Source organism: Hemibagrus wyckioides, linkage group LG06, assembly GCF_019097595.1.
Source record: "Hemibagrus wyckioides isolate EC202008001 linkage group LG06, SWU_Hwy_1.0, whole genome shotgun sequence".
Taxonomy (NCBI): domain Eukaryota; kingdom Metazoa; phylum Chordata; class Actinopteri; order Siluriformes; family Bagridae; genus Hemibagrus; species Hemibagrus wyckioides.
The window spans coordinates 8,785,978-8,807,006 of NC_080715.1; the positions used below are offsets into that span (position 1 = coordinate 8,785,978).

At 38.2% G+C, this 21,029-nt stretch overlaps 1 long non-coding RNA gene across 1 annotated transcript; it reads right to left on the reverse strand.

The window, feature by feature from the left end:
• Nucleotides 1–3,471: 3,471 nt before the first annotated feature.
• On the reverse strand, nucleotides 3,472–20,783 carry LOC131355049 (uncharacterized). Its single transcript, XR_009204817.1, has 6 exons — nucleotides 20,645–20,783; nucleotides 13,685–13,784; nucleotides 12,379–12,553; nucleotides 5,435–9,965; nucleotides 4,047–5,164; nucleotides 3,472–3,942 (listed from the first exon to the last, which is right to left on the reverse strand). It is a non-coding gene; the product is annotated as an uncharacterized LOC131355049 (long non-coding RNA).
• Nucleotides 20,784–21,029: the final 246 nt, after the last annotated feature.

The following is a 21,029-nucleotide window of genomic DNA, read 5'->3' on the forward strand; positions in this document are numbered from 1 at the left end:
AATAGAGCGTTCAACCTCCTTCACGCCTCAGCTTGTGAGACTGTACTGTTGTCATTGTGCAGCATGAAAATTAATTCAAAACCAACAACCATGAAAGAGTGTTCAAGTGAGTGTTTTATTTAGTTTGTTTAGTCTGGCTTAATCCTGAGTGGTTTACAGTGAATGTCAGTGAGAACATCCTGAAACTGGTTCACTAGGCATTTACTTTTAGAAGAAAAGTACACACATACATTACAGCACAGTGGGATAATTTATGTTTGAGTAAGTGTTCTATTTAATTTTAATGCCATTTGGCCTAAAAATTACTTTGAACTCAGCGAACACACCCTGATACCCACTCAGACCTTTTGTGCTAATTTTAGCGCCAAGGAAGTGGCATCTGTGGCTATTTATGAAATCAGTTTTTAACTGTTACTCAGCATTATGTATTCATGCACAGGCTGACCCACATTCTGAAGATCCCACATGTGGTCTAGCAGACTATACCACACACCCACTGCAACATCCAGGAAACCCCACCTGAAGCGTGGTCCTGTATGTAGTCTGGGGCATTAGGGTTAATGGGAATCAGGTAAACAGGCGGAGAACCAGAAAAATGGGAGGTGCGTGGGACAAACATGTGGGAGATACACAAATACCAAAGCAGCCTGTGATGAATCACCCCCCTCTGGGAGCAGCGTCCCTCGGCTAGAACAGAAGTAGAAGCACCTCCGTAGGAAATGGAGTAAGGAAATCCAACCTGCTCTGAACTTGGTCATTCTGTAACATCTGGGAAACCCCACCTGAAGCAGGGATCTAACCTGGATCTCTGGTGGTAGTGAGCTGCCACATGCCGAGTATCAGACCTGTATGCAGGTTAAAACAAAGCACTGCTTTATTAACACGGAACAAGGCTAACATAGCTACAAAACTACAACGTAGACATGGAAACTATGGCTTAACAACAAATAAACAAACAAACACCAAACAGAACGACTGGACGAACAGACAGACATCAATGATGGGTACACAATCCTATATGTAGTCCGGGGCATTAGGGCTAATAGGAAACAGATGAACAGACAGGAAATCAGAACAATGGGAGAGGTGTGGCAGAAACACGTGTTAGATACACAAACACCAAAGGAGGCTGTGATAAATCACCTGCCAGCACCCCCTCTGGTTGTCTGTCCCAGTGGTTCCTGACATAGCCCCCCTCTCTAAGGCACGGCTCCTGAAGCGCCCCCAGCTTAACTGAGAGAATGCCCCAGGAGTGAGTGAGAGGTGTAGTCCGACATACAGGGGGAGATGCAAGGGAAGCTATAGACAATAAACACTAAATTATTACAAATTTATTTTCATTTTAGTAAAATGATTATTTGTTATGCGTTTTCATTTATTGATTTTTTTTTTAACTTCACCACCCAGCCTATAATTCACATTGCTGATTGTCATTAAATTCCACTTCTTATCGTTATATGATAATGATAATGGTTGGTTTTGATGTCCATCATTTTAACAAAATAAAAGACAAAGTCAAGGCCCTGCTGGCTATGATTCAGCACCATTGTCTTGTCACTATTGACTAATGTCTCTGGTGTCATGATTACAGCAACTCCACCCTGGCCTTCTTTTTATATCTGTGTTTGATCAGTGTCTTGGTATACTTCTGTTTTATTCCTGTATTTGTTGCACTGCATTATTATAACTTGTGTGTGTGTGTGTGTGTGCCAGGAATGCAGATCGTCTGAATGAGCATCGTGTGTCTTTGTTGTGTCTGTCACTGTAAGTAGACGGTGAAAGAGATTGCTGATAAAGACGTCCGTCTGATCTTCAGATCATCTCAGGCTCCCTGGCGCATTTTTGCCCCTTTTTTGCATGTCTGTTTGTCGACATGAGGCATGATAAAACTGTAGAGTGTGGTTACATTATTCGGATTTCTGCTTCAAAGACAGTATGCGACGTTACAAAAGGCAGGATGTGCTGTTTAGACATTTGTTTGTTTATTTGTTGTGTCTTTATGTTACGGAGACTATTAATTGAATTGCTATTGTGCAATCTAAACTGAGTTGTCCGTTTACATAGGTGAATATATTCGAGTTGCCATTGTGTGGATCTCTATAGAAATGTCTGAACAGACATTAAACTGTCTTGTTGTCGTCCTGTAACGTTAACATTATCATCTTGCAGTCACTAAGGAATCCAAATTACAGCCTAGCTACAGGAAATGGATATCAGGAACGAAAAACCTTAGAGCTAAAAAGAAAAGAAAATAACAGAAGTCTCTAATTTGTGCTAATTGCTAATTGTCTTTTATTCAAAATCAAAATTCACAGCGTTCAAAATCACATTTTGAGTTTGTTTAGCTTGGCAATGCTGGGATATAAACTTGTCACCATCACAGCAGTAGCCCAGGAGCCCCATACCATAAGCCTTGAGCTACTACTGCCCCAGTACACTGCAAACAAATAACATCTTAGCCGGTGATAACATCCTGAATTTAGTCAAATGAACGTACTTTTTCTTATTATACGATTTCTAGGCATATTTTAACATTTTGGCCCATCTCTGGCTTGCTGTTTGGGGATAAACACAAATTTTAATTAAAGATTTTTTATCATTTTTATTATGAATTTTTCGATTACCTTGTGCAAAAATGGCATACAAAATGAAGTTTTCCTGTACTATTGGCAGATCATTTTGCTACTTCTTGGAAATTAATGTTTAAAATGAGCAAAATAATCAGCAAAAAAAACAATAAAATATGTCTAGTGTTGCAAATTAACCGAAGACCAGTAGAAGAGGAGACTTGGAAGTATGTTGCAGGAATCTTTTATTGAAGATAAGAACACACTCAGCAGTTCTGTGGTCATCAAGATCGCCACCAAACAGACAAGAAACCTCTGGTATTTATACAGATTTTGGTAGGCTGTCCTTCAGGCTATCACTGCATGAAAAGAGCTGTATCCGGACAAACATGGGTATGGGAAATCCCCGCTAAACTTCATGTTTGCCAGATGTATGAGGCAGAGTGCTTGGAAAGGTAGCATGCAAAAGTAAATTCCCTGAAACAACCAGATACCTTATGTATGTGGATGTATACGGAATCAGTGAAATTCCTAGGAATCCTCACAGCTTGAGTGAGGGCTGTGAGGTGTAAAAGCCTTTCGTATGTTAATGACTAGCAGGCAGAGGTGTCTTTGTTATCATAGCCGAGTGGGGGGGATTAGCCATGGTGTGCCTTCTAGAGGACAGCACATACTTCATTATAGTACATAAAAACTGGATAAAACACCCTGTCTGTACAAATGTATTTACTAAATATGTTTATTATTAATAAGGTTTAATTTGTATATTTGAGAAAATTTGTACATCATTCAAAATAACTGAAATTCAATAGACATGATTACCTTTTTTAATGTGTAAAAATTACTTTTTGTTATGTGTTCATGGATTATAGTAGTCGAGGAGGAATGCAACAAACGTTGTTTCAGAATATCACAAAAAAGGTTTATTGTAAAGGTTTACATTTACAGATAATGACAAAAAATAATGAAAATGCACAATAACAATATAAACAAACAAGGTTTTGTAATTACATTGGCCTAAATCTCAACCACTGTGCATAGTGGAATTACTACTGAGACCTTCTCTTTAGTGTGACCAAGTTCAGTCCATAACCTGAATATGTGCCTGGCTGTCCAAGTAGATTATGCATTGGGTCAATGACAACAAATCTTATGGCATTATAATACTTAAGGTGAAAAAGTTCAGACCACCTGGCACCATACTGAGCTTCCAGTCTTTTTTGGGCTGCCTTTGCGGTTGCCTTCTCTGTCATTTTAGCACACAGCTTGTACGCCTCTGAAGTGTGAGGGGCCCAAGATGAACGGTCAAAGCCAGAGAAGTCTGTTTCCCCCCCAAAGGATGTTTTCTTGAATGTTTTCAGACATTTGTTACATCCTATAGAACACAAATACAACAATGAATGGATGATGTATCTTAAAAACAGATGTACTTTTAAGTTTAAAACAACAGATGTAATGGCACAATAGCAGAAAACTAACCTCTTAAAGCTCCATGGCCCACAAAGCCACCACACTTGTGTGAAGCTTGAATGTCTGATGAAAGGCACAGAAGAGCCGCTCTGTACACTTGGCACCCCAAAATTGAAGGATTAAATATGGGAACTCCATCCCACAGCTCACGAAGCTTATCCACCAAAGGGTCAAGATAAGTGTTAATAATGTTCTTCGGTTCTGTAGGTCCTGGTATAACTCCAACTAAAATTATGATCTCCTTAAAACACTCCTCTCATGGCATATTCAAAATGGCCAGGTATATGACCCCTACTGAATATGGGGAATTCTTGAAGGGTTGATACCAATCAACATTCATCATAAGAGCAAAACGGTTTGGCTCTGCTAAAAATGGCTGTCCAATTTACATACTGAAAGTCTGTCCAAATCTGTCCATCATAAACATCTGCCATAACAGAGTCAGGAATTCGTCTTTGTCTCCACTTCTCACACTTTCCAAAAATCCAGGTCTTCTAATCAAAGTTTCCAAAGACTGAATTACTTTCTTATAACAATAGGTTTATTTTGGGTAAAGACTTTCTGTGCCATTGAAACGTGTAACTTTGGTCATTAAGAGAGAGCCACATTTCTTTCTCAGGGCAGATGTCTTGTGTGGATGCTTGTAAAATGGAATATATCCACATATTTTACTAGTAGCTGAACCATTCCTGGCGATATGATAACACTCAGTAAGTGTATATGTGGACTTACACTTGGGACAGACAGCATATTCGCAGAAGTTGTCTCTGTTAATATTGGTCAATTTCCTTAGTGAATGTAAATCTTGGGAATCATATCAGCAAAACTGCTAAGCAAATCAGCAGAAAGAATATTTCCAATTACCCACATAAAGTGTCTGAGGCATAGCAGCAATGCAGTGATGGCATTGTCTGATATGTTGAATACAGCTTGCCAGGTTAAAAGCATGAATGCTAGGAGCCTGGCGTCATCACCATTGGTTGTATCTGCTTCAGTGTTATCATCTTCAGCCAAATCCGAATCTTCATGGTCCTGCTCATCTGTAAAGACTGCCTCTTCACTGTCACTATCATCATCTGAAGACTATGTTTCACTGGGCTCCAGGAAAAGCCTGAGCTCATTGCTGTCTTCTTATCAAATGACAAAAAGAGAAACATTATTTTTTAAGCACAGAACAAACAATGATGTATATGTAATAACACACTATATATATATATATATATATATATATATATAGATATATAGATATATATATATATATATATATATATATATATATATATATATAGATAGATAGATAGATAGATAGATATATATAGATAGATATATAGATATATATATATATATATATATATATATATATATATATAGATATATAGATATACATACATACATACCATCAGAAACTGATGATAAATTAAGCTGTCCTTCCAGTGAATCTGGATTTTCATTGAAATGCATGTCTTCCTCAGGCATGCACAGATTTCCTTCTTCTAGGCTGCTAAAGTTCTCTGTAAAAAAAGATTATTTGTGTTTACAAGCTAATCAACCCAAACACCCAAAGATCACAATACCATTACAATCACAAAACCATGGTAATATGTATTGTCATGTCAATGTTCACCGTAGGTTACTGTTAACAGGCACTTCATCACTGCATTATCATATGTATGTGCTGATGGGCCATTCATAACAATAACTAAAGCTATTTGGTCAGCAGACATTACGTCTAATGGCCACATTTGCAAATCAAGATAGAAACAGTTTATTACCTAAGCCTAACAGGATTCTTCTCTTTTTAACATTATTGTGCTCTTCAGTGCTCTAGATTTTATATAGTTTTATTGTACATTGTCAAATGTTGAAGATCATAACAGTTATATATTTATATAACATATATCCTAAGTTGTATAATATATACAAGTTTCAACAAATGGTTAATTTTATATGCTATAAAAACAACTTAACTAGATTATGAACATACACTATTCCTAACAAAAAGAGCACATAAATGAACAAATGAATAAATGAAGTTCTTTTGGGGTAAGCTGTGATTCAAACATCCTTAGGCCTACAGAAACAAACAGACTATATATCTGAATATTCTGTGCGAATTAAGTCAAACATTTATAAATCATTTTGCTTGCTGACATAGATAAAATAAATTCAATAACTTACCTAAGTGGACATCCCAGACTGCGTTTTCCACTTCTGATGGATCAAGGCTTTCATCACGTGCACAATCTTCTAACTCAATAGTTTTTTTCCACTCTTGAGTTGTCTTGGGTTGTAGCATCTTTGATCCAAACTCCATTGCGAAAAAACATTTTTTTGTGACGATAAAAATTGGCATGTGAAACAATATTGTTGCAGTGATCACAAAACCGCCGGGCTCTCTTTCTTCTCAACAGATCCACAGGCGACCTCAAACGCCATTCCATGATGACAGGCAACATGTATTATATTTTCCCCCAGAATAAATACAAACAATTCATTGACAGGGGTGGGCGGGGTGTCGTGGAAACCATCGAATGGGGAAGGTTGTTTTTAAATTGTCAGCATTGTTTACGGAAGTTATTCTCACGAAATGCGTCTTGGTGGAAGTACGAAATACTATTTGTGATGGCGTGCAAAAGAAACCTAAGCTTTTCTACTCCCGTGACTAAGGGTCAGCAAACAGCATCAAGCCCACTGAGAATGAATGACTTGATGAAGCAGCTGATCTCCGGTCAGAGCGCTTTGTCTCGTCAGCTTGAGGGTTTGATGGAGAAGCAAGCTGCGCAAGTTCGACGAGGAAAGACCTCAGGAAGAGTCGAGCCATGGGCATAAAAGAGTTAAGAGGGTGCATAACGTGGGTGTAGGTGTCCAGATTATTTAACAGTTTGTTCAATTATACGATGTTTGAAAAGTCTTTGTTGTATGTATGTGTGTATGTATTAAAGTGTTTTTAATTCAACGTTACAGGAAGCTGTAAGGCGCCTCCATAATTCGGAAAACAACCCACATAAATATGATCCACAAACTGGGTAAGAATGCTGTTTTTTACATGCTATGTATGAGGTTTTACATAATCATTTTAAGTGTAATTAATGATACTACTCTCTTTCCACACAGAATAAGTTCACCTCATAAACAGGCAGTGATGAAATATCTGCTGGAGGAATTAAAGACGACTTTTACAGACCCTGAGTGTATAAAGGGGAATCAGAAACTGTTACTGTAATTATTTTCGTGTCCCATTAATTTTTGTCCATCTAATAATTTTAATTGTTTCTGTCACTTATCTGAATTATTTTTTTTTATTCAGCATGTTGCAGGACTATGAGACATTGCGCAGGAAATACTCTTTGTCTCAGCCAGGAAAGTCCCAGCTAAGAGACTCCATTAAGGCAGGGGCTAAAAACAGACAAAGGAAAAGATGAGTAAGTATAGAAATTCATCTATGTATTAAGTTCGGTACATCTCTGGGTGTTTTTAGGGGTTAACGTATTGTGTGTTTTGCAGTTGCTGGAGTCCAGGACTAGGGTCATTCAAACAGATACAGAGAGAGAACTGTGGCAGACTGCAATGCTGGAACTGATGTCCGATGAGGAGGATGCCATGGTTGATGGAAGACCGGTGTGGGTTGCAAGGTCTCCACCTCACAGGAACCCACAATTGTCGGAGCTTTGCCAGCAGCTTCAACGCAGACTGGAGGCGGATATGTGCTACACTCTTACACACCTTCAGTGTGTAAGAGTTAATAGAACCGAGCCAGAAAGACATTCGTTTTTGGAACTCTAACATACTGGTGCATGTGTTTGTTTTAGTATTGCACCTTTTTATAATCGCACATTTGTTCATTTTTTCCGTATTTTCTGTTTTTCCCTTATTCTTACTTTGCTTTTTATATTTATTAGTGTTTGGTTTAATTTTAATAAAAAATTTCTGAATCAATTCTGTTCTCATTTTTTGAAGGGTGTGGGGGATGTATAGTACAGTGGGGGTGTGTGGATAGGGTCTATCTACATACCTGCCCAATAACCAATCGAGTCACTAAGCTATGAGGGCTTGGGTTGGGCTAAATAAAAAGTATAATAATATAAATAAATAATATTAACAGGAAAGGGACTGGGTAATGTCCCACTAGACAACCAATCAATGTTGAGATAAAAGACCAATAGCGAACAGCAGAATTGTGCAAAGGTGTAAAATGCAAATGGGTCTTGAGGTGTGAATGTCTCCTGACAAAATCTTTGAGTGGATTACTTGCCATGGCAACAAATGGCTGTACCATGGTAGAATACCTCAGCAAGATTCATCCGAATTGGTATCATTCTGGAAGTATCCTAGCTTGGTGGAATTTGATGTATACAGTCAGTGGTACTTGCAGATACTTCCGAAAATCAGTGGTGTATACAGGAGTATCCTGGTACAGATACACCTCTTTTCATGCAGTGTATGTTAATATAAACCCCTCATTTCCCGTACCCCTATTAGAGACTATGTTTACCCACTAAGATTTGCGACCCATTTGGTTGCGAGACCTTTCCCGAATAGGTTAGTGATCCTTCCTCTGCCAGAACACTAGAAAATTTGTTTTCCCACACTAGTAACAGGATTAATCATCTTGATCGTTTAATAGGAAATACTACTAGATCATTCAGACTATATTCAAGATACTTGCTACAGTACATTTTTATTAAGTATATAGAGTCCTCTTGCCCAGTAGCAAGCAAACGTACGCTACCTACACTTATCTACATGCTACCTTTCATTACTGCACTATATGAGAAACCATCTTTAATATAATGTAGGTGATTTTGGCAGATGAGTACATTAGTAGTACATATTACACAACATATCACACATGTACACCACCTTTCTGTGAAATCATGTGACTTAACATGTGACATGCTTCCTTACTTTACTTTAAAAATAACCTACTTTAAATTAACTATATAGAGTGCTTACATTTATTTCATTTCATAATAACACTGCACATAATATTGCAAAGCTGGAGATAAATATATATATATTTCAAGCATTTAGTCCTTTCTAGAGCAACTTACATTGATCTTATTTATATCCGTGAGCAATTGAGGGTTAAGGGCCTTGTTCAGGGTTCCAGCTTGGTGGTCCAGGGATTCAAACTCACAACTTTTGGAACGAAAGTCCACCTTAAGTGCTAAGCTACCACTTCCACCACTGTTGTTTTGCAAGCTCTTAATTAGTTTGACCGGCAGTCATCACAAGTCATATAATTAGCTGAGTGGAATTTATATCACAATGACCACATAAAAACAGCTGTTTCTGTGGATGGAAATAATAAACAATAAGCTCAACTCGAAGATTTAAGGAGGCCATTCACTAACACACTTTGAGTAAGGATGGAATTATTCAGAGAATCTACAGAGGGGTCAAGGTTAGATGACAGCTCAGATTGAAAAAGCTGTTTCTGTTAAACCCCTGCAAAACTTCCTGACTGAAGAGTAGGTACATTTTATTGGCCAAGGATTTTACTGGAATGAGGAAATGAGCACTGACTGATTTGGGAGTCATAGATCCTTACCAAAACCCACATGAGACAAAATGAAATACACATCTATTGTGGCGTAAATGAAATTTCAACATACTAATAAATATTTCTTAGCCCAATGAATCAACAGTACTATGAAATCAATGTGAGTAACTTTATATCATGAAATACTGGTGTTTTTAATTTTATGAAGAAATATTGTATTTTGAAACTTGTATCAGTCTTTGACAAAGCTGTCTTTATCCTGTCACATTCACAGGACAGCATTAATAACAATAATAATACTAGCTAAATATTTCGCAGCACATGGGTTATATTTGGAGCATTAATAGAACAGAAGTTTCATCCTCAGTCTTCTTTATTTTCAGGAGTATTTTTTCACATTCTTCATGGAAGCTGTTTCACGATTTCTAGAAAAAAACAAATGGGAAACAAAAACAAGGTACAGTGTAAAAACAAAACGCAACCGACTTTGTAAAGCAGCTAGTCAATAAAACACATTTGACTCCCATTTCTTATTCTTTTTTTTGTTTTACATATTCCTAAATAAATAGATATACAATAATTATTATTATTTTTAAGCCGCATGTAGGGCAGCCTGGTGGCAGGGGCAGGGGCCTTTCTGTGTGGAGTTTGCATGTTCTCCCCGTGCCTGTGTGGGTTTCCTCCCACGGTCCAAAAACATGCTTCATGCTGACTGAAGTCTCTAAATTCTAAAGACTTCCATTGTGTGTGTGTGCCCGCGTCCTGCGATGGGTTGGCACTCCATCCAGGGTGTATCCTGCCTTGATATCGCAGTGTGCATTTAGCCAAAGCTCTCTTAGATTCACATAGGTCAAGCATAAGTACAGCCATCATAGAAAGGCTATGTTTGATAGGATATTTTATTTTATACGTGGGACACATAGATGGATAATCACCTGGCCATTGGTTGAAGTATGAATAACTACAAGAAGTTTAATCGTGCTTTCATTTATGATTTTATCCAAAAACGGGGAGTTTGTGGAATTTATTTGTTTATATCTATTTTTCCATGGTTATGTAAAGAAAGATCAATTTAATGTGATATTTGTTTACTCATGATATATACGTGTTCTTTGTTCACTCGTGATATTTTTGCCATTGTTCAATTATTCAACTTTTTGTTTTTATTAACCTAAGAATAAAGTCGACTGCCTTTAACTTACACTGTGTTGCCAAACGTTTTGGGACACCCCTTCAAATCATTGAATTCAGATGTTACAATCACTTCCATGACTACAGGTGTGGAAATAATGCACCTAGCCATGCAGACTGCTTCTACAAGCATTTGTGAAAGAATAGGTTGCTCTTAGGAGCTCAGTGAACTCAAGCTTTTACTCACTACTATATATTTCACAATCAGCTGTTATTGGTATTATAACAAAGTGGAAGTCATTGGGAACAACAGCAACTCAGCCACAAAGTGGTAGGCTATGTGTTCTCTGGTGTGACAAATCAGGCTTCTCTGTCTGGCAATCCATGGACGAGTCTGTGTTTGTGAGGAAAGCAATGCATTGTGCCAAGTATAACATCTATGGTGTGAGGGGATTTTTTTAGGGGTTGGGCTCGGCCCTTTAGTTCCAGTGACAGGAACACTTAATGCTTCAGCTTCATACCAAAACATGTTGGGCAGTTTCATGCTTCTTTGTGGAAACAGTTTGGGGATGACCCCTTCCTGTTCCAACATGACTGTGCACCAGTGCACAAAGCAAGGTCCATAAAGACATGGATGAGTGAGTTTGGTGTGGAGGAACCTGACTGGACTGCACAGAGTCCTGACCTCACCCTGATAGAACACCTTTGTGATGAATTAGAGCGGAGACTGCGAGCCAGGCCTTCTCGTCCAACATCAGTGCCTGACCTCACAAATGCTCTCTAGAGGAATGGTCAAAAATTCCCATAAACAAATTCGTGAACCTTGTGGAAAGCCTTCCCAGAAGAGTTGAAGCTGTTATAGCTGTAAAGGGCGGGACGACTCCATATTAATCCCTTTGGTTAAGAATGAGTCATTAAAGTTCATGTGCATGTAAAGGCAGACATCCTGCTATTGGGTGGCCAGGCTGTCTTTGATAATCTTTATTATTTTATCCTGACCCTTAGTCTCCTGGTTCTTAATCTTATTTTTGGTGAAATCGCAGTGTTTTGATCTTCCGGGAAGATTTAGAACTGGAGGAGAATGCTATTTCGTGCACAGTTGGGTCGAGAGATATCGTGTGACTACTTACTGCTGATCTTGGACATTTTACACAAAAAATAACACAAAATGGTACATCTAATAAGTGACAGTTTAGTTCCAAGGGTGGAAATGCCTTATTAATGAGAAAGATCAGACTAGACGACAGATAAGGGATGGAAAAAGACCAGGGTACAGAACTTGTGCAAGCTGTAGCGTTAGATTTCTTGTCTACATCCGTGTATTGTGTTTTAATTTTTTATTCTGTGCTAAAACGCTCAGCAGGGTAACAGGGTTTTAGACTGGTGGTTTTTTTAGTCCTGTACCTAGTGAACTAGCCTGACGATGTGTTTTTAATAGAGACTACAAAAATCTCTTCTGCAAGTCAATTTCAATAAAGGCGTGTGGCAAATAACGTATATATATAATAATAATAATGATTCAAGTTACTACAGGCTCAAACAAGTCTGTCCATTCTCCTCTTACGTCTCTCTTCGAAAAGGTCTGTCCCACTCTCAGAACATGATGGACTGGCCGATCTTCTGGACTGGCCAGAAGTTACTGAACATTTTTAAGAGCAGCCTTAAAAGTTCTGCATCCCATTAAAACATCCAGTAGGTAGCTGTTACCTGTTAAAGCTCGGAATGCACCTCTCTGATGTGCCGATAGATTGCACCAGATGCAGCACCTTCATGGTTCACAACCTCACAGATGTATAGACCGGTGTGTTCTGGATTAAAGTGCATGAAATACAGCCTGTCCCCTTCTGCTCTGACTCCTTTTGGAAGTCCAGATTGGTGCTCTCTGTGTAGGAAGTCAGAAAAAGTAAGGTGTGGAGACTGACCGCGCTGACTGGTGTGCTGTTAGTGGAAATTTCCAATGACGTCATTAGATATGAGAAGTGGACAAAAATGACATACGCACAAAAAAAAAGAAGAAAGAATGCCACCTTTACAACAGCATGTCTTTTGTTTAATCGGTCAGAGCATGCTAAGCTCATAATGAATTTACTGTAATGAAATGAATGTAATGAACACTTGTGCAACATGGTGGACTCAAATTGCAGCACAGCAACAGCAGTGAACAAAGTGAGAGTAGCTTACATTAGCAATAACGTTAATGACTGATGATTATCAGTTATTTAACCTGATCTAAAATCAATGATGATCTAATCTCATTTCAGACAGTTCTCACCTTCTCTCTCTTACACTCTCGCTAACACTTCTTTCTTTCTTTCTTTCTTTCTTTCTTTCTTTCTTTCAGTAGACAGGTAGACAAGACTTCGGACTTTACATGTGTTTTCATATCTGGTTCCCTTAAACATGCTGAAATGTTGCTGCCAGTTAAGGTAACTAAAAACCATGACTCCTGAACATTCACTTTCCCAATCCTGACCACACACTACTGCTGTTCTTCTGCTGTTACCATCCATTCACTTCCTCCTTTCCTGGTCATATGCTGACTATGACATTTCACTCCCACATCTCTCTCTCTCTCTCTCTCTCTCTCTCTCTCTCTTCTTCTTTCTTTCTTTCTTTCTTTCTTTCTCACACTCTCTCGAACACTTAAAATATTTACTAGGAAACAAACATTCCTGGAGATTGTGCAGAGTGGACAGGGCTTAAACCTTTTTCATTGTTTCTAAGGATCACATAACAGTGGAGTAGACAAAAATCTTATTTCAGCCATTAAGTTTATCTCAGCTATAAAGTTGCTACAATAATGTCTTCATGCGTCCATTTACTTTGCACTCTAAGCAGATGTTCTGTAAATGCAAACTTGCCCCTATACGGAATTAGATGGTGCCGCTGTGGCACATCTGCATCAAATATAATTTATAGTTACTATAAAACTAAAATCCTTTTCTCTTACGTTATGTTTATATGTTTTTATGTTTATGTTATGAACTTTATCCAGTTAAAAGCATGCATTTACCTTCTCCAGGTGTATTTTGGGTTTTCCATCTCCGGTTCTGTTATACATTGATACACGTTGTCGTTCTCAGCAGGAATAACTTTGACCAGCTGCCAGGAGCCTGTAAGAAAAAGCCACAGAGACAGATTCATAGGAAAGGTATGCATTTGAAATGAGTATGAGGTATGAGTATGAAAGCAAACAACACTTGTGGAGCACTCATCAGGAAAGTAACTGGATTATCTGGACCCTCTGTGTTCATACTTCTCCATCTGAACCTTGAATTTGTTGGTTATATAGAGTATATACAATATTTATATACTTCATTTCTGTATAATGCACCTCTCTGTGTTTATACTTCTCCATGTGTATTACCTCCACAGTCATTTGCATTGGACTAGTCTCTGCTTCTCAGCCTGGTATCATATTGTATGTACACATATACTGTATATATCTATGTTTATTTATATACATATTACTATTTGCAATTCTGGTTAGATGCTAACTGCATTTCCTTTGTACTCTGTGCAAAGACAATAGAGTTTAATCTAATCTAAACTAAACTAATCTAATTACTTTTTATATAAACTCATGCAAGTCAACAACGAAACAGAATAAAAACCATAAAACTGAACAGATCCCTTCTCTTAATTTTCATGCCTAGGGTTTCATGCCTTTTTTCTTTTGGCGCTAAGTGTCTTGTTCTTGTGTTGTCTTTTTCTTTTTGCACCTACTGTTTTTGCACTGTATTGTCTTTGCACTGTTTGCACCTAGTTGCACACTTTGCACTTTATGTGGCTGGGACAAAAACCTTGGTCCTAGCTCTGTGTTGTTTTTTTTGTATTTTGATCTTTATGTTGTATGTTTATGTAGCACCAGGTCCTGGAGAAACGTTGTTTCATTTCACTACGTACTGCGTCAGCTATATGTGGTTGAAATGACAATAAAGCTTCTTGAATCTTGAATCTTGAATTGATATCGTCTTCTTCTCTCGGCTTTTCCCTTCAGGGGTCTCCACAGCGAATCATGTCTCTCCACCTATCCCTATCTTCTGCATCCTCAACACTTGCACCCACTAGCTTCATATCCTCATTTATTCCATCCATATACCTCCTCTTTGCCTCCTGCCTGGCAGCTCCATGTCCAACATTCTCCTACCAATATACTCACTCTCCCTCCTCTGAACATGTCCAAACCATCTTAATCTGGCGACTTAATATAATCCTGAATTGATATATTTCTTTAAAGCTGCTTTGTGACAATGTTTGAGCTGTAATAGTTTCCTACTGTGTTAAATCACCTTATTACACCATAAACTCCAGAACACCCAGTCCATAAATTCCCAGAACACACCTCCTAACATACCACAGAGCACCTGCCCCAGGATCTACTGCCACTAACCCATTCCCTGTCACCACACTTTTGATCACATGCACATACACACATGGTTCAAACATGACTCTCACTGACATGCCCACGTTTTATAATAAACACTCAGTTTGATTGTGCTCTTGACCTTTTGTGAGTCATTAAATTCTGTGTCACCTGGTTGCACAAGACTCCAGCTGTTTTTATTATGCGTCAGCCCAGTACATCCGCTTTGTAAAGTAGATCCCTGAATAAAGCCTGTTGTTAACCATCATATTGCCTAATGTTTTGGATTTGTTCACTTGTCTCTCATTAAAAAATACCGTTTTCTGCAATTTCACCTGTCTTAGACCTCCATTACTTTACACCAGTGGCGGACTGGGGCAATGATTCAGGCCGGGAATTTGACTCTATCCCAGATCACCTTTGTTGCTGCCGTCACCGCCACCCTATTCATGTAATCCACCAGACTGCTAATTTTGTAGACTAACCCTATTAGTTGATGTAACAGGTAGACTACCAGACAAATGAACTGTCAAAAACTTACTAGAAATACACCATCTATGCTACCACACCACAGACAAATATAAAATTGGCTTACACTTTTATAAAAGGGATAATATACTTAGGAAATTGTCATTATACTTAGGAAATTGGCTTACACTTTTAAAAAACGGATAATATACTATCTATACTTATATTATACTTAGGAAATTGTCATTATACTTAGGAAATTGGCATCAAAAAATGAAGTATAATTTTATATAAATGAGATTTATAATACCAAATATTATAAAAAAAAAAAAGTGCAAAATATATGTTAATGTGTTGGAAACAAGCTGACTAAAAAGGTGAAACAAAAAAAAAAATGGTGATCATACATACCTCATTTTTTATAAGCGGTCAAAACAGGCCGGGTCAATTTGGCACACAGAGAGAATAAATATAATAAGTGGAAGGTAAACACAAGGAAATTGGCTTACACTTTTAAAAAGGGATAGTATACTATCTATATTTATATTTATTGTGCAGCCATCAATTGTATGCCCCCATGATTACAGTCCTTCTACTGATGATCTCATAAATCATAATAGCACTTGCAGCAGAACTGCTGTTGCTGCTTCCTTCCTCACCTTTTCATAAAAGAAATTCCTTGTCAAATTTTGCACTAGAAAATACTGTATCCCCTCTCTGAAACACTGTGCTAGTTTGTCATTTTCTAAGATGTTGCAACATGCTCTTTTAAAACTCCTATCGTTATCTATATGTTTTATATATTTTGTGAACACCATTAGCTTGCACAAAGTGGACTTATTAGGCGATAGTTAGCCATGCTGTAGACATGCGTGTGTGTGTAGGTAATTAATTTTTATTTATTAAAAAAAAATATATCTTGACCCTCTAACACTTACACTCTACTGTATTTCTTTGCTATCTATTTTTTATTCTTTTTATTCATTATAAAAAAACCATGCTACATGTACTGCGTTAGACCAAACGATGTTAAACTTGTAAATCATTTGTTGTGTTTTTGGAGATGAATGAAAATCAAAGCGAATGTGTATGACGTTTGAGCGCGGTAATCCGGCGACACTTCACCGCAGTGAACGTTTGGATAGGTGAGGATATCAGTTTCCAGGAAAAGAAAAGTTGACAAAGAAAATAGAGTTTTCAAAGATGATTGGACAGAGAGGTATTCGTTTATTTTGCTCCAATCCAGCACAAAGCCGTTCTGTTTGATTTGCAAAGAGACAGTTGGGTTTGTGAAGAGTAGAAATGTCTCAAAACACAGACTAAAACCTATTCATTAGCTTGAATAATGAACACCAGTGTCTCTGTCTAGCAACCACTCCTTTTCTGCCATGGATTAGGCAGCTGATGGAAGACACACAGTGTCATTTCTCACATTAGACTGCTCTGTATTTTGCACCATGATACATTTTGCCCTACCTCTAATGAGACTTAAATTATTTGTTTGGATGCTGTCGCCTTACCACCCTCGCAAGTCGCTCAGATTTGCTGACTGTGAAGTGGTTGGATGCTTTATGTCCCGGGAAGCCTTCATGTCTGTCACCTTCTGGCTCTCCCTTTTAGTTATGCTGTCATAGCTAGTCTTGCCGGAGTCCCTGCCTGCACTTTACACATAATCTACATTGTCCTTAAACATCACATGATCAGAATCATACTTAATATCTTTCTCACTCTCTCTGTCTTTCTCTGTCGAGCTGCATACCCCACTCCTGAGCTCCCAGTGTTTGTCAGTTTCCAGGGTGACCGCTGCCTCTTCCCCTGGTCTCGTCACTTGGTGGTGCCCACTGATGCTGTGGATGGATCTGTGTGGACCAGGAGACAGCCATGGTCAGAGCCACTTGGGGACTTTCACACCGTTACAGATCTGCCATTTCATCTGTCAGCTTGTGACAGCAAAGAATTAGTGTCTATAATGACCTTATAAACTTTTACAATGTCCATTGTAAAAGGCGATATACAAAATAAATTGAATTGAATTGAATTGTTACTGTTCCTTTGAAGTTTCTCTTCATCTTCCTCCTTTTCTTTGAGTTTTCTGGTGGTCCTCAGACTCTGTTTTCTCAGAATGAACTGGCTGTTCTAAATGAGCGTGTGATTGTATGTGTGTGGCACTCTGCGATGGACTGACATACAATCCTATATGTATTCAAACCTCATGCCCATTCCATGTTGCCCATTCCACTTCCTCCAGCCCTTCCAGGGGAATTACAAGGCGTTTCCAGGTCAGCCGAGAGACATAGTCCCTCCAGCGTGTCCTGGGTCTTCCCCAGGGGCTCTTCCCATTGGGGCATGCCCGGAACACCTCCCCTGGGAGACGTCCAGGAGGCATCCGAAACAGATGCCCAATCCCGGATCCACTGACCAGGATGGTTATTGTAAAGTTGATTTTATATATAATATACAGTATGTACGATTATAATATATAGAATATAATATACAATAAATGACTGAATGCCTTTTAAATAGATGTTTGTTTGTTTGATTTTTTGCTAAATTAATTACAATATCAACAATTATTTATGAGCCTGAAAGCATTTTGTGAAAATGAACAGCTGATCTGATATCATTAAGATCCTTTTTTTTAAAAATCTAAACAGGTTTGCTTTGCACTGTTGTGGTACAATGTACCGCTTCTGATTTGGTGTGGATGTTGGTAAGGCGTATTGTAAAAAACAGTCTTTCAGGTGCCTAGTTAACAATTGTCACGTTCACCCTGCTCACCAGACAGGCTACGTTTGTTTTATTTAAAACAATTAATGCTGAGAATCATTCATTTAAGTTCCATATCTGCCTTATCCTGGTCATGAATCGGGAGTTTATCCCAGGATGTAATTATGAATACAAGCTAGCAAAGGGCGACACACACACACACACACACACACACACACGCTTCCATTCATCCCTCTCAGCACCTTCCAGTGCCCAGCTGACAACTCCCCTGACAGAAATTCAGTCATGACTAAGATCTGTTGGCCTTCTGTGTGAGACATATTTATTTTTCAGCTCATTGTATCCCTCTGGGGTCCGAGGCCTTTCTGAAGACCTGTGAATCGGAGGCTCTTCTTAAATTTGTGTAAATTTCAAATCTTTACCAAAATAGTAGCTAATACATTTCAACTTATTTACATAGAGCACAAACTGGGCTTTCATAATATGGCTGATGTAAATATGATACATTCATGTGCGACTTTTAAGCTTATGTCAAAGTATACATATACGAAAATACAATTTTGAACTCTAGCGGAAAAACAGTGAAAATGGAGAATAAACAAACCGGGCAGATTGTTTTGAACACAGGACTGAGTTCATGAAAGTCTTGGGTGTGGCCCATAGAAAAACAGCAAAATTATAACACTCAGAAAGACCTTTTATTTGGGGGTAAAGTGACTGATGTGCCTAACTTTTTTCAGCAGAGCCTCTGTTTCGCTGAATAATCAATGACTATTCATGAATATGTAAGACCTATTGACACATGGCTCAGGTGACACCAGGTTTCCCCAGGACTGAGACTGATGTCTCAAGCTGTTCGCACCTATACATTCACATTCTTCATACAAAACCAGGGTACACTGAAGCCAGGTTTTGTTGAGAGAAACAAAAAATAAAGCATGGTGTCTTAAATGTTCAATGAAATGCAATTCTTTTAGAACAAAGGCATATTTTTTTTTGGGGGGGGATTATATGAGTATATGATGACTGGAGCACAGCTGCTCACATCGGCGCGCGCTTTCACTTTTATTTAGCGAGTATATATTTGTGCTATGTTGTTTTTCTGTGGTACAATTATTGATTTTACATTTCGTCTGCTTAGCAAAAGTTGCCACTGTTTATGACTGAAATAAAGCCGTTCACATCGGCGCGCGCTCTCATCGGACCCCGGCGTTTTGAATGCGCCCCGGTTCGCAACGTGAAAGCGCGCGACGATGTGAGCAGCTGTATTTCAGTCATTATATACTCAGATCACAAAGAGTGGCAACTTTTGCAAAGCAGACGGAATGTAACATCGTAATAAAACCATGGTACTCTAGAAAAACAACACAGCACAAATATATACTCGCTAAATAAACGCTGCCTTTTGCAAAGTGATAGCGCGCGCCGAAGTGAGCAGCTTTATTTCAGTCATGAATTCACAAAACCACATTCCGGACTTTCAGGGTCAGATAATTATTCGATGCTGGACACAAACAGCTATTATTTGAAATTGTACACACCTTTTTATTCCACTGGACACGGGCAGGCATCAGCACATCACTCCACCCCCCCCAAACAACACAGAAATTAGCATTTATGCCATCTGAATAGAGTCGTTTGCGTAGATCTTGCATGTGATTGGAGCGCTAAGTGCGGGGGCGGGGCTCCGGCCAGTGTGGAGACGAGAATTTGACATACCTTTGTTTTTTTATTTTTAATATTAATTTAATAACAAACATTTATTTGGCAATAATCTTTTTGGAAACCCAACCGTTTCCCGTTTGTGTACATATTTTTTTTCTGGGTTGCTACAATATAATTTCATTTACAAAAACACTTTTTCAATAAATATATATATTGCAGCTAATAGGCTAGGCAACAAGCAGTGAAAAACTACAAATTGTCAAAGCCCTGAGTGTCTACCATGCGCCCCCTCAAAACGTCCCACTCAGCTTCCTGTTTAGGGCCCCTGGTTCAAATCACATCTTCAGGTATCTCTTTTTTGTCATTATCACATGCAAAGTTAATGCAAATCATGTTTTGGTATCATGTGCATCACCAAACATCTGATAAAATACCGGAGCCAGTGTAAACATCTAAATCTGATATGACAAACAAAGAATAGCACACATTCTTGTACATTCATGACCTATAACCTGCAGTGCTGTACTGTCTACATGGAGAACTGCTTACTTGGAATAAAACTACAGACTCATTGCAAATATATTAAAAATATACCTCTTTCACAGCAGTTTATTCATATCATTGAATTATATTTAATTATAATTAATTCTGCTAAAGTTTTTGCTAAAGTAAAAAAAATTTTTTTTTTATAATTCTACATAGGACAATATTTTAAAAAGAATATTAGTATTAAGCATTCAGACTTACCCTGAGTCATGTCAAAGAGGACAAAAAAAAAGATGATAAAAAGCTGAGGCTGGTAGAGCTGCATGATCTTGGCTGTGTAATTATGGGCTCTGTGTGTGTGTGTGTGTGTGTGTGTGAATACAAGTGTATACTAATAGTTCCTCCTCCTACAATGTCGTAGCCTAGTTCCACCTCTAACTTCCTTGACAATGATTGCATCATTATTGTTTCTTTTATGCCTGACAGGGAAGGGTTTAAAAGCAATAACAAAACAATGAATAATAAATCAATAAAAATTAAATGCAATTAACTGGGAGTGATAATCCAGGCTATCTATTTTATACGTTACTGGGTGGATTTAAAATGGAGTTGCAGTGTGACATTCCAATCTGGCGACATTTTTCTT